Source organism: Spermophilus citellus (genome assembly GCF_964194105.1).
Source record: "Spermophilus citellus genome assembly, chromosome: X".
In the NCBI taxonomy this organism is placed as follows: domain Eukaryota; kingdom Metazoa; phylum Chordata; class Mammalia; order Rodentia; family Sciuridae; genus Spermophilus; species Spermophilus citellus.
Genome location: NC_138190.1, coordinates 126,651,553 through 126,672,690, shown reverse-complemented (window position 1 = coordinate 126,672,690; position 21,138 = coordinate 126,651,553). Strand labels below are relative to the sequence as shown.

The 21,138-nt window shown below is 36.3% G+C and overlaps 1 protein-coding gene across 1 annotated transcript in view; it reads left to right on the top strand.

Moving 5' to 3' along the window:
• The window catches only part of LOC308639542 (fibrous sheath-interacting protein 2-like), a gene marked incomplete at both ends in the record, with an annotated part of 76,505 nt that overhangs the window by 5,860 nt on the left and 49,507 nt on the right, over positions 1-21,138 (top strand). The window lies entirely within an intron of this gene.

Here is a 21,138-nt window from a genome sequence, read left to right as displayed (position 1 = left end):
GGTAACAACAACAAGTTAGAAAGGAGGAGAAAGAAAGATGGTACAAAAAGAAAGGATGAAATGGTGACCAGGAGGAGGGAAGAGTCAAAGAAATTGTACAGAAGAAGCCAGCTGGAGAATAAAATGAAACAAGTAAGAGATAGAAAGAAATGGGGAAAGATGAGGAGGAAAAAAAACAGATAGGCAAAGAAAGGAGAAAGAAAATACAAGAAAAGGAGCAAAAAAGACAAGCACTTTAATCTCAGCTACCCAGGTGGCTAAGGCTGGAGAACAACATGAGAAAACAAGGGAAAAAAGGATTACAAACAATGCAAGACAACTCAATTCTACAGGAGGACATAGAAACATCAGAAGCAGGGATAGGGAAAGAACTCAAGGCATACCTAACTCAAATGGAAAGGAATATTAGGGAAGACATGAGACAGCAAGTCCAAGCAATAAAACTATATTTTGAAAATGAATTAAACAAACAAATTCAAATGGCAAAGAACGAGCTCTACCAGGAGATAGAGATCTTAAAAAAAATCAAACAATAATCCTAGAATTGCAGGAAAATATAAACCAAATTAAAAACTCAAACGAGAATATTACAAACAGACTTGATCAAGTAGAAGTCAGAACATCAGATAATGAAGACAAGGTTTATCAACTTGAAAAGAATATAGTCAACACAGAAAAGATGCTTAAATCCCATGAGCAATCTATGCAAGAGATATGGGATGTCATAAAAAACCAAATTTGAGGGTCATCGGGATAGAAGAAGGCACAGAGACTCAAACCAAAGGAATGGACAGCATATTAAATGAAATAATTCTAGAAAACCTCCCAGAGATGAAAGATGAAATGGATTGCCAAATCCTGGAAGCCTACAGGACCCCAAACATTCAAAACCATAATAGACCAACTCCAAGACATATAATTATGAAGATAGCCAACGTACAGAACAAGGAGAATATTAAAAGCTATGAGAGAAAGGAGGCAGATTACATTCAGGGGTAAACCAATTAGGTTAACGACTGATTTCTCATCACAGACTTTGAAAGCGAGAAGATCCTGGAACAATGTATTTCAAATGCTGAAAAATAATGGATTCCAACCAAGAATACTGTATCCAGCAAAATTAAGCTTCAGATTTGACAATGAAATTAAAATCTTTCATGATAAACAAAAGCTAAAAGAATTCGCAGCAAGAAAACCAGCACTGCAAAGCATTTTGAGCAAAATACTACAAGAAGAGGAATTCAAAAATAGTGCCCAAAACTAACAGCAGGAGGTATCTCAGTAAAGGGGGAGGAAAATAACCAAAAAGTAAAACCAGCCAAACTAAAATAAATAAATAAAGAAGCATGACTGGAAGTACAAATCATATCTCAATTGTAACCTTAAATGTTAATGGCCTAAACTCACCAATCAAGAGACATAGGCTAGTAACCTGGATCAAAAAAATAAATCCAACAATATGCTGCCTTCAAGAGACTCATATGATAGGAAAAGACATACACAGACTGAAGGTAAAAGGTTGGGAAAAATCATACCACTCACATGGCCCTCGGAAGCAAGCAGGAGTGGCCATACTCATATAAAATAAAATCAACTTTAAACCTAAGTTAATCAAGAAGGATAAAGAAGGACACTATATACTGTTAAAAGGAACCATCCACCAACAAGACATAACAATTATCAATTTGTATTCACCAAAAAATGGAGCTGCAACATTCATAAAATAAACTCTCCTCAAGTTCAAGAGTCAAATAGACCACAACACAATAATTATGGGTGACTTCAACACACCACTCTCGCCATTAGACAGATCCTCTAGACAAAAACTGAATAAAGAAACTATAGAACTCAACAGCACAATCAATAACCTAGACTTAACCGACATATATAGAATATATCAACCATCATCAAGTGGATACACGTTCTTCTCAGCAGCACATGGATCCTACTCAAAGATAGACCATATATTATGCCATAGGGCAACTCTTAGTAAGTATAAAGGCGTGGAGATAATACCATGCACCATATCTGATCACAATGGAATGAAATTGGAAATCAATGATAAAAGAAGGAAGGAAAAATCCTACATCACATGGAAAATGAACAATATGTTACTGAATGATCAATGGGTTACAAAATACATAAAGGAGGAGATGAAAAAAATTCTTAGAGACAAAGGATAATACAGACACAACATACCGGAATCTATGGGACACAATGAAAGCAGTTTTAAGAGGGAAATTCATTTCTTGGAGTTCTTTCCTCAAAAAAAGAAAAAACCAACAAATAAATGAACTCACACTACACCTCAAAAACCTAGAAAAGGAAGAGCAAAGCAACAGCAAATGTAGTAGAAGACAAGAAATAATTAAAATTAGAGCAGAAATCAACGAAATTGAAACGAAAAAAAACATTGAAAAAATTGATAAAACTAAAAGTTGGTTCTTTGAAAAAATAAATAAGATAGACAGGCCCTTAGCCATGCTAACGAAGAGAAGAAGAGAGAGAACTCAAATTACCAACATACGGGATGAAAAAGGCAATATCACAACAGATACTACAGAAATACAGAAGATAATTAGAAAGTATTTCAAAACCCTATATTCCAATAAAACAGAAGATAGTGAAGATATTGATAAATTTCTTAAGGCATATGATCTGCCCAGATTGAGAAAGGAAGACACACACAATTTAAACAGACCAATAACAAAGGAAGAAATAGAAGAAGCTATCAAAAGACTACCAACCAAGAAAAGCCCTGGACCGGATGGGTATACAGGGGAGTTCTAGAAAACCTTCAAAGAAGAATTAATACCAATACTTTTCAAGCTATTTCAAGAAATAGAAAAAGAAGGAGCTCTTCCAAATTCATTCTATGAGGCCAACATCACCCTGATTCCGAAACCAGACAAAGACACCTCAAAGAAAGAAAACTACAGACCAATATCTCTAATGAACTTGGATGCAAAAATTCTCAATAAAATTCTGGCGAATTGAATGCAAAAACATATCAAAAAACTTGTGCACCATGATCAAGTAGGATTCATCCCTGGGATGCAAGGCTGGTTCAATATACGGAAATCGATAAATGATATTCACCACATCAATAAGACAAGAACCATATGATCATCTCGATAGATGCAGAAAAAGCATTTGACAAAGTACAGCATCCCTTTATGTTCAAAACACTAGAAAAACTAGGGATAACAGGAACTTACCTCAACATTGTAAAAGCTATATATGCTAAACCTATCATCCTAAACGGAGAAAAACTGAAGGCATTCCCTCTAAAATCTGGAACAAGACAGGGATGCCCTCTATCACCACTTCTATTCAATTTAGTTCTCGAAGTACTAGCCAGAGCAATTAGACAGACAAAAGAAATTAAAGGCATAAAAATAGGAAAAGAAGAAATTAAATTATCGCTATTTGCGGATGACATGATAATATACTTAACAGACCCAAAAGGGTCTACAAAGAAGCTGCTAGAGTTAATAAATGAATTCAGCAAAGTGGCAGGATATAAAATCAACACACATAAATCAAAGGCATTCCTGTATATCAGCAACAAAACCTCTGAAATGGAAATAAGGAAAACCACTCCATTCACAATATCCTCAAAGAAAATAAGATACTTGGGAATCAACCTAACAAAAGAGGTGAAAGATTTATACAATGAAAACTACAGAATCCTAAAGATAGAGATAGAAGATCTCAGAAGATGGAAAAATGTACCCTGTTCATGGATAGGCAGAACTAACATCATCAAAATGGCGATATTACCCAAAGTTCTCTACAGGTTTAATGCGATGCCAATCAAAATCCCAATGGCATTTCTTGTAGAAATAGATAAAGCAATCATGAAATTCATATGGAAAAACAAAAGACCCAGAATAGCAAAAGCAATTCTAAGAAGGAAATGTGAATCTGGAGGTATAGCGATACCAGAGTTCAAACTGTACTACAAAGCAATAGTAACAAAAACAGCATGGTACTGGTACCAAAACAGGCAGGTGGACCAATGGTACAGAATAGAAGACACAGAGACTAATCCACAAAGTTACAACTATCTAATATTTGATAAAGGGGCTAAAAACATGCAATGGAGGAAGGATAGCATCTTCAACAAATGGTGCTGGGAAAATTGGAAATCCATATGCAACAAAATGAAATTGAATCCCTTTCTCTCGCCATCCACAAAAGTTAACTCAAAATGGATCAAGGAGCTAGATATCAAATCAGAGACGCTGTGTCTGACAGAAGAAAAAGTTGGCTCCGATCTACATATAGTAGGGTCGGGCTCCAAATTCCTTAATAGGATGCCCATAGCCCAAGAGTTAATAACAAGAATAAACAAATGGGACTTACTTAAACTAAAAAGTTTTTTCTCAGCAAGGGAGACAATAAAAGAGGTAAATAGAGAGCCTACATCCTGGGAACAAATTTTTACCCCTCACACCTCAGATAGAGCCCTAATATCCAGAATGTACAAAGAACTCAAAAAATTAAACAATAAGATAGCAAATAACCCAATCAACAAATGGGCCAAGGACCTGAAGACACTTCTCAGAGGAGGACATACAATCAATCAACAAGTACATGAAAAAATGCTCACCATCTCTAGCAATCAGAGAAATGCAAATCAAAACCACCCTAAGATACCATCTCACTCCAGTAAGATTGGCAGCCATTACGAAGTCAAACAACAATAAGTGTTGGCGGGGATGTGGGGAAAAGGGTACACTTGTACACTGCTGGTGGGACTGCAAAATGGTGAGGCCAATTTGGAAAGCAGTATGGAGATTCCTGGGAAAGCTGGGAATGGATCCACCATTTGACCCAGCTATCGCCCTTCTCGGACTATTCCCTGAGGACCTTAAAAGAGCGCACTACAGGGATATGGCCACATCAATGATTATAGCGACACAATTCACAATAGCTAGACTGTGGAACCAACCTAGATGCCCTTCAATAGATGAATGGTTAAAAAAAATGTGGCATCTATACACAATGGAGTATTATGCAGCACTAAGAAATGACAAAATCATAGAATTTGCAGGGAAATGGATGGCATTAGAGCAGATTATGCTAAGTGAAGCTAGCCAAGCCCTAAAAAACAAATGCCAAATGTCTTCTTTGATATAAAGAGAGCAAATAAGAACAGAACAGGAAGGAAGAGCATGAGGAAAAGACTAACAGTAAACAAAGATGAATGGGGGGAGAGAAAGGGAGAGAGAAGGGAAAGCATATGGAAATGGTAGGAGACCTTCAATGATACACAAAATTATAAGAGGTTATGAGGGGCAAGGGGGAGGGGGAAAAAAGGGGAGAGAATTGAACAACAGCAGAGGAGATAGAGAGGGAAGATGGGAGGGGAGGGGAGGGGAGGGGGATAGTAGGGGATAGGAAAGGTAGCAGAATACAACAGTCACTAATATGCCATTATGTAAAAATGTGAATATGTAACAGTTGTGATTCTGCAATCTGTATTTGGGGTAAAAATGGGAGTTCAAAACCCAATTGAGTCTAATGTATGAAAGATGATATATCATGAGCTCTGTAATGTTTTGAACAATCAATAAAAAAATTAAAAAAAGAAAGAGGGGGAAGGAAAGGCAGAGAAAGGAAAGAAGTTTTAAAAGAATGAGCTAGTAGGAAAAGAGTAAAATAAAAAAGGGTAGGGCTTAACAGGGAGACTTTTATAATAAAAGAAATTTAAAAAGAGAAGTCTATAAAATTTAAGTAAAAAACGTAGGAAGGGATAAAGGAGGGAAGAAGAGAAGGAAAAGATGAAAGGTGAAAAGGAAGAAGGAGGGGTTCAGGGGGAGGAGAAGGAAAAGATGGAGGAAGGAAGGAAGAAAGGGAAGAAATAAGGGAGACAAGAAAAACTAAGAAACACTTTGAAAGAAAGAGGTGGGGTAAAAGTCATAGATAAATGCATAAACAAGAAAAAGAAGAAAGGGAAATTTTAAAAGGATGATCCAATATGAAAAAGGAGAATGAAAAACAAGAGGAAGTGTAATTGTGGGAGATATGTTTGAAACAAGGAGCCAGTAAGAAATTTAAGTGCAGTTAGGGAAGGAAGGGTATTTTTAAAAAGGGATTTCCATTTTAAAAGAAAAAGACAAAATAGTCATAAAAATCAGACAGGTGGGTCTGATTAAAAAACTGTAAACCAGAAATTAAACACAGTACAAAGCAAGATAGCAGGAGGGAGAGAATTAGAAACAGAGAAGGAAAGGGGGGAGAAGCTTAAGAAAATAATCCAGCATAAAGTGAGTTTAAAAAAAAAAGGAAGGAGAGAGGAGGGAGGGAACCAGAAAAGAAGGTAGGAAGGATAGGGAGGGAAGAAAATAAGCAAATAAAAGAGAAAGTAAAACGCATAGACAAATAAAACAAGGAAGAAAAATTGGGGGAACAGAGAAAACAAAACAAAGAACTTTAAAAGGGATGGGACACTAGGAAAAGAGCAAAGTAAATGAGACAAAGGGAAAGACAAATTGAAAAGGAGGAGCCAGTGAGAAGATCAAGTACAATATAGGTAACGATATTTTGAAAAGACATTTAAAAAGAGAGCTACTGGGGACAAATGTCATGGAAATCTAAAGGATATCAGTAGAGGAAAGGGACCAAGGGGTAAGAGGAGGGAAGGTAGGGGGCAAGTGCTGGATGGGGAGTGATATTGGCAGAATTATATTGTTATACTTTGTGCATGTATGAATATGTAACAATAAATTCCATCATTATGTACAACTTTAATGCACCAATAAAAATGTGGGGAAAAAGTGTTAAATAGAAATAGAAATGATTGATAGCTAGTTAGATAGGTAGGTATGTATGTACATAAGACTAAAAAGGAAGAGCCAGTAAGAAATAGCACAGAAAAAGATAGAGTAAAGGTAAAAGAGAAAAAAAAAACTTGAAGAGAACAAGCAAGAAAACTAAGAACAACATGGGGTGGGTAAAAAGTAAAACCATAAAACGTAGCAAAGATAGATTATTTAATAGTTAAATAAACAGGCTGATATAGGTAGAACTCTGAAAAGAAGCCAGTAAAAAAGACAATACTGGGGCTGGGGATGTGGCTCAAGCGGTAGCGCACTTGCCTGGCATGCATGCGGCCCGGGATTCGATCCTCAGCACCACATACAAAGATGTTGTGTCCGCCGAAAACTAAAAAATAAATATTAAAATTCTCTCTCTCTCTCTCTCTCTCTCTCTCTCTCTCTGTCTCTCTCTCTGTCTCTCTCTCTCTCTCTCTCTCTCTCTCTCTCTCTTTTAAAAAAAAGACAATACAAAAACAAGAAAGATACAGGGAAAAAAAGAAAAGATCTTTAAAACAGGAGTCAGTTAGATGAGAGTTTAAAAAGAAAAGGTAGGGAAAGGAAGAGGACAGACTAAAGGGAGAATGATAGGAAGGAAAAAATAAAGAGATGGAAAGGAAGAAAACAAGTAAAAGTAGATTTGATTTGGGGTGGGTGGGGAAATGCAAGGAGGCAGGCAAGAGAAAGAACATCAAGAGACTACAGAAAGGGAAACAGGGAAGGAAGGAAAAGACAAGGAAAAAGATTAAAAGTGTAAAAGGGATGAGTATCTAGGTTAAGTTTGAAAATAGAGAATCTGAGAGTGAAAGAGAAAATGTTTGAAAAAAAGAAGAAAATTACCTAGAATTATGGATAACAACAATAGATTTTTTAAAAAGAAAATTCAGTGAAAATAAATGCAGTGAAATGAAGATGACAGGCAGAAATAAGTTAAATAGAATAAACTTTTAAAAAGTGAATCCACAAATACAGTACAAAAAAGAGTTAAATAGAAGGAAAGAAAAGTTTAAGAAGAACCAGTAAAAAGAATGTAGGAGAAGAAGAAAAAGAGGAGGAGAGGAGGGGTAAAGGAGCGTAAAGAAACACATGGGACAAAGATGAATAAAGAAGAAAGGGGAGGAAAGATAGAAGGTAGGCAGAAAAAAGAAGTGAAAGGGGAGCAACAAAAATAAAAAAGGAGGAAAGAAAGAAAAGAGAGAGAGAAAGAAGTGTAAAAATAGAAAAGCTGATGGGACACAGTGGTGCACACCCATAATCCCAGTAACGAGGAGACTGAGGCAAAAGGATCCCAAGTTGAGGGCAGCCTCAGCAACTTAGGGAGGTCCTTAGCAACTTAGTGATATCCTATCTAAAAAGAGAAAAATAAAGATAGAATGGTAGGTAACCATGTAGATAGATCAGATGATGAATAGGAAAAACTAGTAGTTTAAAAAAAAACCTACTGTGTAAGAAGAAAGAGGAGAGGGAAAAAAGTAAAAGAAGGAGGGAATATTAAAGTAAACCAGAGCTAGACAGTAGTTAAAACAGTAAAACATTTGATTCAGGGCTACAGAGACATAGGGAAAAAGAAACCACATATTAGAACTTGGCTCAACTTCAAATAAAGCATGGGCTAGTGAAAATTGATAGCCAGTGGAGCAGAGTGGGTATTTGTGGATACAGAATTAATAAGAGAAAACACCAGGGGTAAAGGGAATTGTTGCTAAACCAACCTAACAGGATTCTTGCTAAAGACAGGCCAGGGTGATCAGATATCATCTGGAAGGGTGGTAGAGGATGAGGAACCAGATTGGATACTAAGGATGATCAGATATGGAGTATGTAAAGTTCTGACTAAACTGGTTTAGCAGGGTTCTTTGGTAAAACTGGATTTTACAAGGAAGTGCAAGATGGGCCCAACAGAAGGTTCAAGAACCTAACTCAAGTTTGGTCCATAAGAATCTTTGCCAGTAAAGAGAGAAGTAAGGGAGGTAGGCAACTTTAATAAAGAATGAGTCATTAGGATTAGGTAAAAGAAAAACTGAAGCATTTGTGTATGAGAGGAATTTGAAAAGATGAAACAGAAAGAAAATCAAGTACAATTCTAGAGGGAGATTTAAAGGATATGAGTCATTAAATAAGAAAAATAAAAGAGATAATTCATGATTTTTATGTTTTTAGAATAATTTGTTATTAAAAAATTTTAATTACAAGTGAGAAGTAAATTCTATAGGAATCCAAAAAATAATAATTTTATGGAAAGAAAGCTGGAAAAAGCTTCATAATGTCAAAAATTATGAACTATGGTTAATAAACATATTCTGATAACCATATTCAAGGAAACAGCTATTTCTGCTCTCAAAACTAATAGTTAAAATTATCATTTGAAGAAACAAAGCATGCAGAAAAAAAGTGAAGGGAAAATAATTAAAGATGTGTGACATGATGATAAATAGATTGGGTCAATTTTTCTGGCAATTGTAATATTTGTGGTTATTGTAAGTTTTTTAAAAAATTGTAATTTGTGATTTCTTTTCTCATTCTAAATATTCTAAATAAATTAATAGGACCAGGGACTTAGCTCAGTGGTAAAGTACCCCTGAGTACCAAAAATAAAAGCAAGAGGGGGAGTTACAGAAGACACACAGAAATAAAGAGTACGGAGAAGTGAGTGGGAAAATATACAGGGAGAAAGGAGGGAGAGAAATGAGGGCAAGATGTGGGTCACTCTGGGAGGCAGGAAATTCAAAGGAAGGAGGCAAGCATGCAAAGCTGGCAAAGAACAGAGGAGAGAGAGAGAGAGAGTTATTTATACTCAGACACAAGAAATAGAAGAGGAGAGTTCAGAAATTAGGAAGGAAGGAATACAACAAGTTTAAAAGTAGACTCATGTACAGCTGAAGAAGGGAAAAAGAGAAATGAGGAGATCGATTTTTTAAATTCATTAAAATGAGTGCTTGACAGGCAAGTGTTTGGAAGTTACATATATAGGAAGATAAAAGAAGTCAGAAACAGACAATTTTATAAAAATGGAACTAGAGTGAAGGGAAGAAAAAGTTTAAAAAGAGGAGACAGCAGAAAAGAGTAGAACAGAGGAAGGCAGGGAGGATGGGAGGAAAGGAGAAAGAAGTTAGTTAATGGAGAAATCAAGAGAAGAAAGAATTACATTAAAAAAGGAGGTGAGAGTGAAGAGGAGCTAGCCAGAAAATCAGGAACTATTTTTGGGGAGATGGGGGTAGAATTTTAAAAAGTGGAAATCAGTACCAAAAAAAGAACAAAATATAGAAATATGACTGTTAGCTAGACATCTAGCTAGGTAAGTAGGAAGGTAGACAGGAGACTGATCTTTAAAAGTAGAAAACAGTAAAATAGGCAGTACTAAAATAGGGAATAATAGAAGAGAAAAATGAAGAGCCAATAAAAAACAGACTAAAAGGAAGAGGGAAAGAAGGAAAGAGGAGGAGAGAAAAGAGATTTTTAAAAATGATGAACCTAGGGAAAATAATAAAATAACAAGAGAGCAAATGTGAGAGAAAAATCAATCATCAACTGAGAGACGAATACGTACATAAATGGAAAAATATGGCAATAGTACTTTTTTTTTTTTTGGTACTAGAGATTGAACCCAGGGGCACTTAACCATTAAGCCACATCCTCAGCCCTTTTTATATTTTATTTTGAGACAGGGTCTCTCTAACTTGCTTGGGGCCTTGCTAAATTGCTGAGGCTGGCTTTGTACTTGTGATCCTCCTGTCTCAGACTCCCCGGCTGCTGGGATTACAGGCATGTGCCACCAGGCCCACCAGATATTACTGTTTTTTATATTAAATTCACCATTTTATTGAACACTTAACAATGGGTCAAGCATTATACTAGATGATTTTCATACATTATCAGTAATCCTAATGGCAATCCTGTAAGATAAGATTGATGTTAATATTTTCCAGGCAATAAAATTGGCTAAGTGACCTACTTTGTAAGAAGCAGGGCTGGGACTGGGTGCTATCCAACCATCAAGATATTACTGATGTTTAAGAGGAGCATCCAGTAAAAAAGATGGGACAAAAATACAGAAGGGAACAACAAAATATTATAAAATACACAATATAAAGAGAGCAAAAGAAATAAAGAGGGAAGGAAGGAACAGATGAATGAACAAAGGAGAGTTTATAAAAGATGAATTAGTAGAAAAAAAGAGTTAAAGAATGAGAGGAAATGTGAGTGAATGGGAACTAAGAAAAGAGTCAAGCATAATTGAGTGGAGGGGCAGATTTTAAAAGCAGGAGTCATAAAACAATAAACAGAAAGATGTTTGATAACTACATAGACACATAGATAGGCTGGCAGGAAGGTAAGTGGGTAGGTAAATAGAGGATATAAAGAAAGAAAATAAAGAACATAAAAGATTCTAGTTAAAGAATATATGAATCAGAATCAGAGAAACATAGAAAGGGAAGGAAAAAAACTTTTAAAGAGGAGCCAATAAAAAATATCAGAAATAATGGAAAGAGAGAAAAGAGGGAAAGAAAGAGGAAAGATAGAGAAAGAAAAGATGGACAATAAGAAGGAGAAATGAAAGAAATGAGAAAAGTAAGGAAATAATGAAGGGGTGCAAAAGAAAACAGAAAAGTAAGCAGGCATACAAGCAGAGAAAGAAAAGGGGAAGTGAAAGACAGCAAAAGAAATCAAGATCATTGTAATGTTTTGAGCAACTAATAAAAAATTAAAAATAAAAAATGGAGAAAAAACAGAAAGGAAGGGAGGAAGTAAAGAAGAGAAACAATGAAAAGAAGGGAGGAAAAGCATAGGAAAAAGGAAGGGAGAAAGAAAATGTACGGAAAGGTCTCTAAGGAAAAAGAAGATTCTGTAAGGAAAAGAGAATATAAGTATGAGACATAGAAAAAATGTTGAAAAGGAGAGATAGTGAGAAAAATAAGTATGATCATGAACAGCAGAAAGAGACCTCAAAAGAAGAAATCAACTAACAAATATGTTAAAATAAGAATAGATGATACATAGGTGATAAACATAGATAAATGGACATTAAAAGTAGGGGGGAAAGGCAGTGGGAAAGGAAAGAAATGGAGTTACAAAATACAGGGAGAAAGAATGAAAAGATTTTAAAGAAGAGACAGCGGAGGGGTCTAAAATATAGGCAAGAATAGAAAAAGAAGGAAAGAAATAAGTTTTAAAGGAATAAGTTGGTTGGGAAAAAGAGCAATATAAAAGAAGAATGTGAAAGAGGAGTTTGAAAAGGAGGAGCTAGTAAGAAAAGTAAATTGTAGAGGACAGGGAGAGAAAGAGATCTTAAAAGAAGTTATCAGTTAAAGATAAAATAAAATATAGATAGGTGGACAAATGACATATAGGTAAGTTCATAAATAGGCAGGAAGAACCAGAAAGCTAGTTTAAAAAGCAGTATTAACAGGATAAAAAGAGAATGTTAAGAAAAGAAAAATGTTTAGCAGGCATAAGATTTAAAAAAAACAAGCATAGGAAAAAAGAAGAAGAAAGAAGGACAAGCATGTAAGCACACAAAGACAGAAAGTAAGAGAAAATTTTTAAAAGAGTGAAAACAACATATAAAAAGGTAATGAGAACAGAAAAAAAGGAAGGAGGGAAGGAAAGCAGGCAGGGAGAAGGAGTGAAAAAAGAAAAGGAAGGAGACAGGTAAAGAAAATTTGTAAATGAATAAGTCTAGCAAAAACAGTAAAATAATAGAATGGAGGGAGCTGGGGGTGGTGGCTCAGTGGTAGAGCACTTACCTAGCATGTGTGAGGCACTGGGTTTGATCCTCAGCACCACATAAAAATAAAATAAAGGTCATCAACAGCTAAAAATATTTATAATAATAATAATTAAAAAATGGAAATGAGACAGTTCTGAATTTAAAAGGAGAAACTAGTAATAAAAGTCAAGTATAATTGTGGAAGGGAAAGAGGTCTGAAAAGCCAGATTAATATAGATTAAAATAAATATAGGTGAATGAAAGCTAAGTAGTACAGGGATGGATGAATGGATAAATTGGTGTGTGATATGATAGGAAGGTAATTATTATTTCAAAAAGGAGAATCCAGTAGTAAAACAGAGTGAAAATATAGAAAGTGAAAAAGACCATTAAACACATCCAGTATGAAAAAACATAAAAGAAGGAGGGAAAGAAGGATTGAATAAAGGTAGACAGAGGAGAGAAAAGGAAAATTTGTAAAGGATGAGTCAACAAAGACAAGATTAATTCAAGGACAAGATGATATATAATGATCAGAGGTAAGAAACAGTAGGACAATCAAGTACAATCAAATAAAGGGGGAAATTTTAAAAAATATTTTCTTAGTTGTCAATAAATCTTTATTTAATTATATGTGGTGCTGAGGATTGAACCCAGGGCCTCTCACATTCTAGAGAAGCACTCTACCACTAAGGTACAACCCCAGCCCAAGAGGGAAGATTTTTTTAAGTAAGAGTGAGGGAAAAGTAGTAAAATAAAGACTGAAAGACAGATGATCGACTACTAAATAGACAGGTAGGTAGATGACTGATTGAACATAAAAACAAGAAGCCAGTAAAAAAGAATGTAGAATGTACAAAAATGTAGATATGGGAAATAGAAAGGAAAACAGAGGGTAGAAAAGATATTTTAAAAGAGGAACTAGTAAAGGGTATAAAAATGGGAAGAAGGAAGGAAGGAGACAGAAATGGAAGGAAAGAAAATTAGTAAGTAATGAAGAAAGGCAGGTGGGAAGGAGGGTGGCAAGGTGAGAGATGGAGAAAAGAAAGGACAGTCAGAAGGAAAGACGAGTCAGGCTCAGTGGCACACACCATGAATCCTAGTAACTCAGGAGGATGAGTCAGAAAACTCTCAAATTCAGGGTCAGCCTGGGCAACTTAGTGAGACCTTGTCTCAAAATAAAAAAATAAAAAGGGTTGGGCTTTGATATAATGAGAGCAACTAAGAACAGAGCAGGGAGGAAGAGCAGGAGGAAAAGATTAACATTAAACAGAGACATGAGGTGGGAGGGAAAGGGAGAGAAAAGGGAAATTGCATGGAAATGGAGGGAGACCCTCATTGTTATACAAAATTACATATAAGAGGTTGTGAGGGGAATGGGAAAATAAACAAGGAGAGAAATGAATTACAGTAGATGGGGTAGAGAGAGAAGATGGGAGGGGAGGGGAGGGGGATAGTAGGGGATAGGAAAGGTTGCAGAATACAACACTCACTAATATGGCATCATGTAAAAATGTGGATGTGTAACCGACGTGATTCTGCAATCTGTATTTGGGGTAAAATTGGGAGTTCATAACACACTTGAATCTAATGTATGAAATATGATATGTCAAGAGCTTTGTAATGTTGTGAACAACTAATAATAAAAAAAAAAGTGTTGGGGATTTAGCTCAGTAGTAGAGCAGCCCTAAATTCAATCCCTAGTACTTCAAAAAGAAAGAAGGAAATAAGAGGTATATGGAAGTTAATGCAAAATAAGAGGAGAGGGAAGAAATAGAGAAAGGGGGAAAGGGGAGAGGGAATTTCATCAAAATAGAAAGATCAGTAGAGTACAGGAAGGGGACTGAGGGAGAGGAAAGAAGGATGGGAAAACGGAAGAAAAGTGTGATGAATCTGACTGAAATTTCATATGTATATACACAAATATACCACAGTGAATCCTAAAACTAAGTATATCCACAAGACACTAATTAAAAAAAAAAAACTGTCAGGTACAGTGGTACATGGCTATAATCCCAGAGACTTGGGAAGCTGAGGCAGGAGGTTCACAGGTTCCATATCTACTCAACTTAAGGAAACCCTGTCTCAAAAAAAAAAAATTAAAATGGCTAGGATGAGCTCATTAGTAAAAGTAACCCTGGGTTCAATCCCAAGAACCAATAAATAAATGCCAGAAAGATTAGTAGAGGACAGGTAGCAAGAAGAAGGGAAAGTGGGTAGGGAGGTGCTGAGAACTGAATCAGAGCAAATTATATCCATGTTTTTTGATTATGTCAAAATATATCCTAATGTTATATACAACTTTAAAGAATAAATTTTTTAAAGGAAGGAAATAAGAAACAAGGGAAGGGGCTGGGGATGTGGCTCAAGCGGTAGCGCGCTGGCCTGGCATGCGTGCGGCCCGGGTTCGATCCTCAGCACTACATACCAACAAAGGTGTTGTGTCCGCCGAGAACTAAAAAATAAATATTAAAAATTCCCTCTCTCTCTCTCTCTCTCTCTCTCTCTCTCTCTCTCTCTCTCTCTCTCTCTCCCCCCCTCACTCTCTCTTTAAAAAAAAAAAAAGAAGTTTAAAAAAAAAAAAACAAGGGAAGGAAGAAACAACAGGAGGAAGGTGGGGGGGGGAAGGTTATAAAAGATGAGTCTCTAGGAAAAAGAATAAAACAAAAAAGCAGAGAAAATGTGCCCCAAGATGACACCAAGAGTGACTTAACAAATGCAGTAAAAAGGACTGAAAATAGACACACACATTTAAAGAACATATATTGAAAGAACATACTTTAAAAGCAGAATCTAGTAATAAAATGGGGCACAATATAAAAGGAAAGAAAGAGTTACAGAACCCAAGAGGAAATAAAACCATTTTTAAGAGTTTGGGGCTGAGTTTGTAGCTCAATGATAGTTATAGCACTTGACTAGCACATGTGAGGCACTGCGTTTGATCCTCAGCACCACATAAAAATATATAAAATAAATGTATTAGTGTCCATATACAACAAAAACATATTTTTAAAAACTAAGATTTTACAAACTGTGAAATATGATATATCAAGAACTATGTAATGTTTTGAATGACCAACAATAAAAAAAAATAAATTGAATCAATGAAGAACCTCTGAAGTAACAACTTATAGCAGATCGTAAAGCTCAAATAAAATTAAATTACTGACAAAAAAAAATAAAAAGTAAGATTTTAAAAGAGAGAAAAAGAAGGAAGACAAGAAGGAAGAAGAGAGGGATGGGTCTATGAAGAAATCATAAAATTAAAAAGGAGAGAATGGCCAGGCATGGTGATGCACATCTATAATTCTAGTGACTCAGGAGGCTGAGGTAGGAGGATCCAAAATTCAAAGCCAGCCTGGGAAACAGCCAGATTCTGTCTCAAAGGAAAAAAGAAAAAGGAGTAGGGATGTAGCTCAATGGTAGAGCTACTTCAAGACAATATAAGGATGAGACACTTATGAGTTTAAAAAGAGCTACTGAGAAAATTAAACAGAATTGCAGAGGATAGGGAGAGAGAGGAAAAAAAGACTTCCAAAAAATCATTAGCAAGTCAGGACAAAAAATATACGAAGTCAGAGGGATGGAAAGAAGGTTTGGAAAAGGAACTAGTAAAAATACAGCAAGAGGAGAAGGGAAATAAGGGATAAAGGGAAGGAATAAGCAGAAGTAAAGAAGAAAGAAGGGTGAGAGTATAGCTCAGTGGTAGTCTAGCAAGTGAAAAGCCCTGTGTCAATCCCCAGCATGGCAAAAATTTTTAAAAAAGGAGAAGGAAGGAAGAGAGGAAGAAGGAAAAATGTTCATAAAGGATGAATCAGCAAGGGAAAGAAAGGAGAGGGAAAGGGAGAAGCCAATAAGAAAATCAAGTACAACTGTGTAGTGTACAAGAAATTAAAAAGAAGTCAGCATTTAAAAAAAATAAATAAAGACAGAAAGATAGATGATTGGTAGCAAGATAGCTAGGTACCCAGGTAGGTGAGTAGATAAACAGGTTGAAAGAACTGTATAAAAAAATTCAGTCAAAAAAAATCTTTAAAAAATGCCATGAAACAACCATGGATGGATGACAGCTAGATCAACAGGTAGGTAGATTGACAGTTATGCAGGCCAGATTTTTTAAAGGAGGGGTCAGAAGAGAAGACAATATTAAATAGGTAAAAGAAGAGAGAAAGTGAAGAGGAAATATTTGAAAGAGGAACTACTACTTTTAAAAGTATGAGAAAGAGAAAAGGAGTAGGAAGGAAAAAGGCACGCAGGAAATAAGGGAGAGGGAGGAAGGGAAAAAGTTTATAGGCTCACAATGGAACTGCAGATCAACTGCAATTATAACTCAAGCCAGGGAGAGGATAAAATGATAAGAAAATGACACAGAGGCATATAGTGACAGTAAAATTGCAGAAGGATAGAAGGAGGGAAAAGAAAGGAAGGAAGGGAGAGAAAGAATAAAAGTCTTGCGTTTTTAGTTTGTTTTTTTGTTTGTTTGTTTGGTTGGTTGGTTGGTTGGTTTTTTTGATACCAGGGATTGAACTCAGGGGCACTGGACCACTGAGCCTCATCCCCAGCCCTAATTTGTATTTTATTTAGAGACAGGGTCTCACTGAGTTGCTTAGTACCTTGCTATTGCTGAGGCTGGTTTTGAATTCGTGATCCTTCTGTATCAGCCTCCTGAGCCATTGGAATTACATGCGTGTGCCACCATGCCCAGCAGAATAAAATATTTTTAAAGGGTTGAAGCTAGGAAAATAAAAAAATTAAAAAGAAGAGAAAAAATAAGACATATTGGGGCTGGGGCTGTGGCTCAAGCGGTAGCGCGCCCGTCTGGCATGCGTGCGGCCCGGGTTCGATCCTCAGCACCACATACCAACAAAGATGTTGTGTCCGCCGAGAACTAAAAAATAATAAATATTAAAAAATTCTCTCTCTCTCTCTCCCTCTCCCTCTCCTCTTTCACTCTCTCTTTAAAAAAATAAATAAATAAGACATAGACAAGAGTTAGTTTAAAAAGAGTAAGAAAATTAGGTACATATGTGAAGAACAGAGAGCCAGAGATCTAAAATAAATTAGTAAAAAATAGAGTAAAATAAATGCAAATAGAAGGATGACACCTACTTGATATGGAAAGATGTGGATAGATAGTGGGTGGATGGATGGATGGATGGACATCTAAGAAGGATGAGTCAAAAGGGAACATTTTATGAATGTAGAAAAAGCATATGAATGTGGAAGGAGGCAATAAGAAAATCAAATACAGTTGTGCTGATGGGGAAGAGATTTAAATGAAGGAGTCAGTTTAAAAAAAGAAACTATTTGGGGGCTGGGGTTGTGGCTCAGTGGTAGAGTGCTTGCCTAGCATGTGTGAGACACTAGGTTCGATTCTCAGCACCACATATAAATAAATAAAATAAAGGTCCATCAACAACTAAAAAAAGAAACTATGGATAGATAGGTGCAAATATAGGGAATTAGATAGGTAAACAGAAAGACAGATTGAACTTTAAAAGGCATAAGACAATATAAAGACTTATGAAATAAATAAAAAGAGTTAAAAGAGATAGAGATGAAATGAAAAAGCATATTTTTAAAAAGACCCAGCAGGGGCTGGGGATGTGGTTCAAGTGGTAGCACACTTGCCTAGCATGCGTGAGGCACTGGGTTTGATCCTCAGCACCACATAAAAGTAAAATAAAGGTATTGTGTCCAACTACAACTATAAACAATAAATATAAAAAAAGAAAAAAAATGTAATACCATTAGTAAAGTAAAAGAAAGGGAATGGGGGAGGGATGGTGGGAGTAAGGGAAAGGGGAAGTGCTAGAGACAGAATTAGAGCAAATTATACCCCATTCTTGTATAATTATGTCAAAATGGATTCTGTCATGTATGTCTATAATAAATTAGTAAAAATTTTTAAAATGATAGCATTAGAGAAAGAGGAGAAAAGATGGAAAGAAACAAAGATATTTAACAAGGAAAAGTCAATATAAAATGTCACTGTAGAAAATAATGGAAGCAAAAGAGAGAGAACATAAGTTTTAAAATAAGAAGCCAAAAACGTACAAAAAGGGAAGAGTGAAAGTGACAATGAAAAGAGATAAAGAAAGAATAATTTAGGAAGAAGGAAAGAAGTTTATAAAGAATAAGTCAGTAAGGAGCAAAGACAAAAGGAATATGAGAGGGAAAGCCAACAAAATCAAATGCCATTGTGCAGTGAGGAAGAGATTTGAAAAATGTGAGGAAAAACAAACAGAAAAAATTAAATGTAGGGGCTGGGGATGTGGCTCAAGCGGTAGCGCGCTCGCCTGGCATGCGTGCGGCCCGGGTTCGATCCTCAGCACCACATACCAACAAAGATGTTGTGTCTGCCAAAAACTAAAAAAATAAATATTAAAATTCTCTCTCTCTACCTCTTTCTACCTCTCTCTCTCTTTTAAAAAAAAAAGAAAAAAAAAAAGAAAAGCCATGGGGATAGCTAGGGTGACAGTCCTGAAGTCACACATCGGGGAGGACTTCAGTCCTGAAGCTTGTCTGCCCAGCCCCCCTCAGACCACCCTCCCGTTCCTCCTTCCCTTTGCATTGACGTGAATAAACAGAAGAGACTTATTATTATAAAAAAATTAAATGTAAAGATAGATGATTGATAACTGAATAAACATATAACTGGTAGGTGGGTTAGCAGATAGATAGATATAATAGATGATTGATGATTGATAGATAGATAGGATGGAACATAAACGGAGAAAGCCTGGTACAGCTCTGCTCTGCTCCTAAGAAGCTTCTTCACAGGTTCTCCCACCACAAAGTGCCCTTCCAAAAGGGTGGGCACATTTTTGCAATCCCGTCCTCAACACTGAGGTCCTCTTACCAGTTTGCAATAGCAGCTGTGTGATTGCTACCGGAAAGTCCCTAATAATTTGCTGGGCGGGGCAGCCAGTGTGGAGTGAGTCCTGCAGTGGCCTAAGGGCGCCTCCAGGGTGCGCCGCACCGCCACCTGCCGCCATCGAGAGGAAGTGCATGCACAGGGCCCGGGCTGGCACAGGGGATGTGTGTGTGGCCAAGGCAGATGGGGATAACTTAACTTCCCTTATAAAGGAGACTGGGAATAGGCTAGTAAATGTGCCCAATGTAGAAAGCATCTGGTATATTTGACTCGAGGATGACCTGTTTTTAATTAAATGCCCAGCATTTAACTCTATCCATTAGGCACGCAGTGTAACTAGTTTGTATAGGAAATTTGGTGCCAGTCAGTTAATATTTCTTTTCCCTTTTTCCCCAATTCTTTCCACTTTTTGACATTTGCTGGCCCATGGACTTCTTCCTTTTGCTCAAGTCCCACCCAGATTTTCAGCAAATTCTGGTTGGAATGACCCTTTTTATGTCAGCTGGAAACCACCTACTTCCCTGAACCAACATTCTGCCTTTTGAAGGTGCAGTAACTACATGCTCTTTCTGTGTCTTCTGGATATCTTTCTTCAGCTGGATACTCAGTTTCCTCAGACATTCCTCATTGAACAATTTTTTAAACACCCCTTATTGTCCATCTTGAGGCACTAGTTGGGCACATGAGTTGGAGCAGGGTACAAAAACTTTAGAAAGTCTTTATCTGCTAACACAAGAACCTACGGGATTCCAAAGGGTCCACTTTAAGAGAATACACTCACCCCCACTGGTTCACATGTGTGTCATGTGCACGCACACACGCACTCCACATCCTGTCTGTTGTCCCTAGAATGGTTCCCTTCAGCAAGACATACACTGGTAAACCAAATGAATGGAAATGTCATTTTTATAATTTTATGTTTACATTTCTAAATACATTAATAAATGCATATTGAGACAAAAAAGAAAGAAGACAGGTGGAAAAGAATGAGAAAGAGTGGAGTGTGAAGCAGTTTTTAAAAATGATTTAGTAGAAAAAGAGTAAAAGAAGAATGAGAGAGAAAGAAAGGAGAAAAAAGAAGGTAAAAGAGAAACGGAAAGAGAAAAGGGGAAAATGAATGAAGATAGGAGGGAGGAAGGTCACAGGGAATATGGAAACAAAAGGACAATAAGAAGGAAGTCATGAGAGAATAAGGTACAGGAAAGAGATGGGAAGGGAGGGAGGAGTGGAAGGAGGTAGGTCAGGCAGACAGGCAGGCAGGTAAGTAGTTATGGGGTAGAGAACAAAAAGAAAAAATCAAGGGTAGAGACAGTGAAAGAAATGGAGCAAGAAAAGATAAAGTTTATAGAGGCAAGAACAAAGGAAGGAGATAAAAGAAGGGAAGAAGTAGAGTCAGCAAGAAAAAGATCTTGAAAGAATCCAGTTGAAAGTAGAATAAAATAAATATAGATTAATTGATAATAGGTAGACAGGAAGGATGGCAGATATAAGGTAGGAAGACTGACAAAAAGATAGATGATAGAGATGGATAGATCAGATCTTATAGGCACTAGAAAAAAAGTGTTAAAGTAGAGTGGAAGGAAGGAGGATTGAAATATAATGGGAATAAGCTTATAAATAAAAAAAGCTTATAAATGATTAGTCAAAAAATTTAAAATGTTAAAGAAAAACAATATGAGTGAGGAGACAATAAAATGAGAAATGTTTAAAAATAGGTACCAGTAACAAAA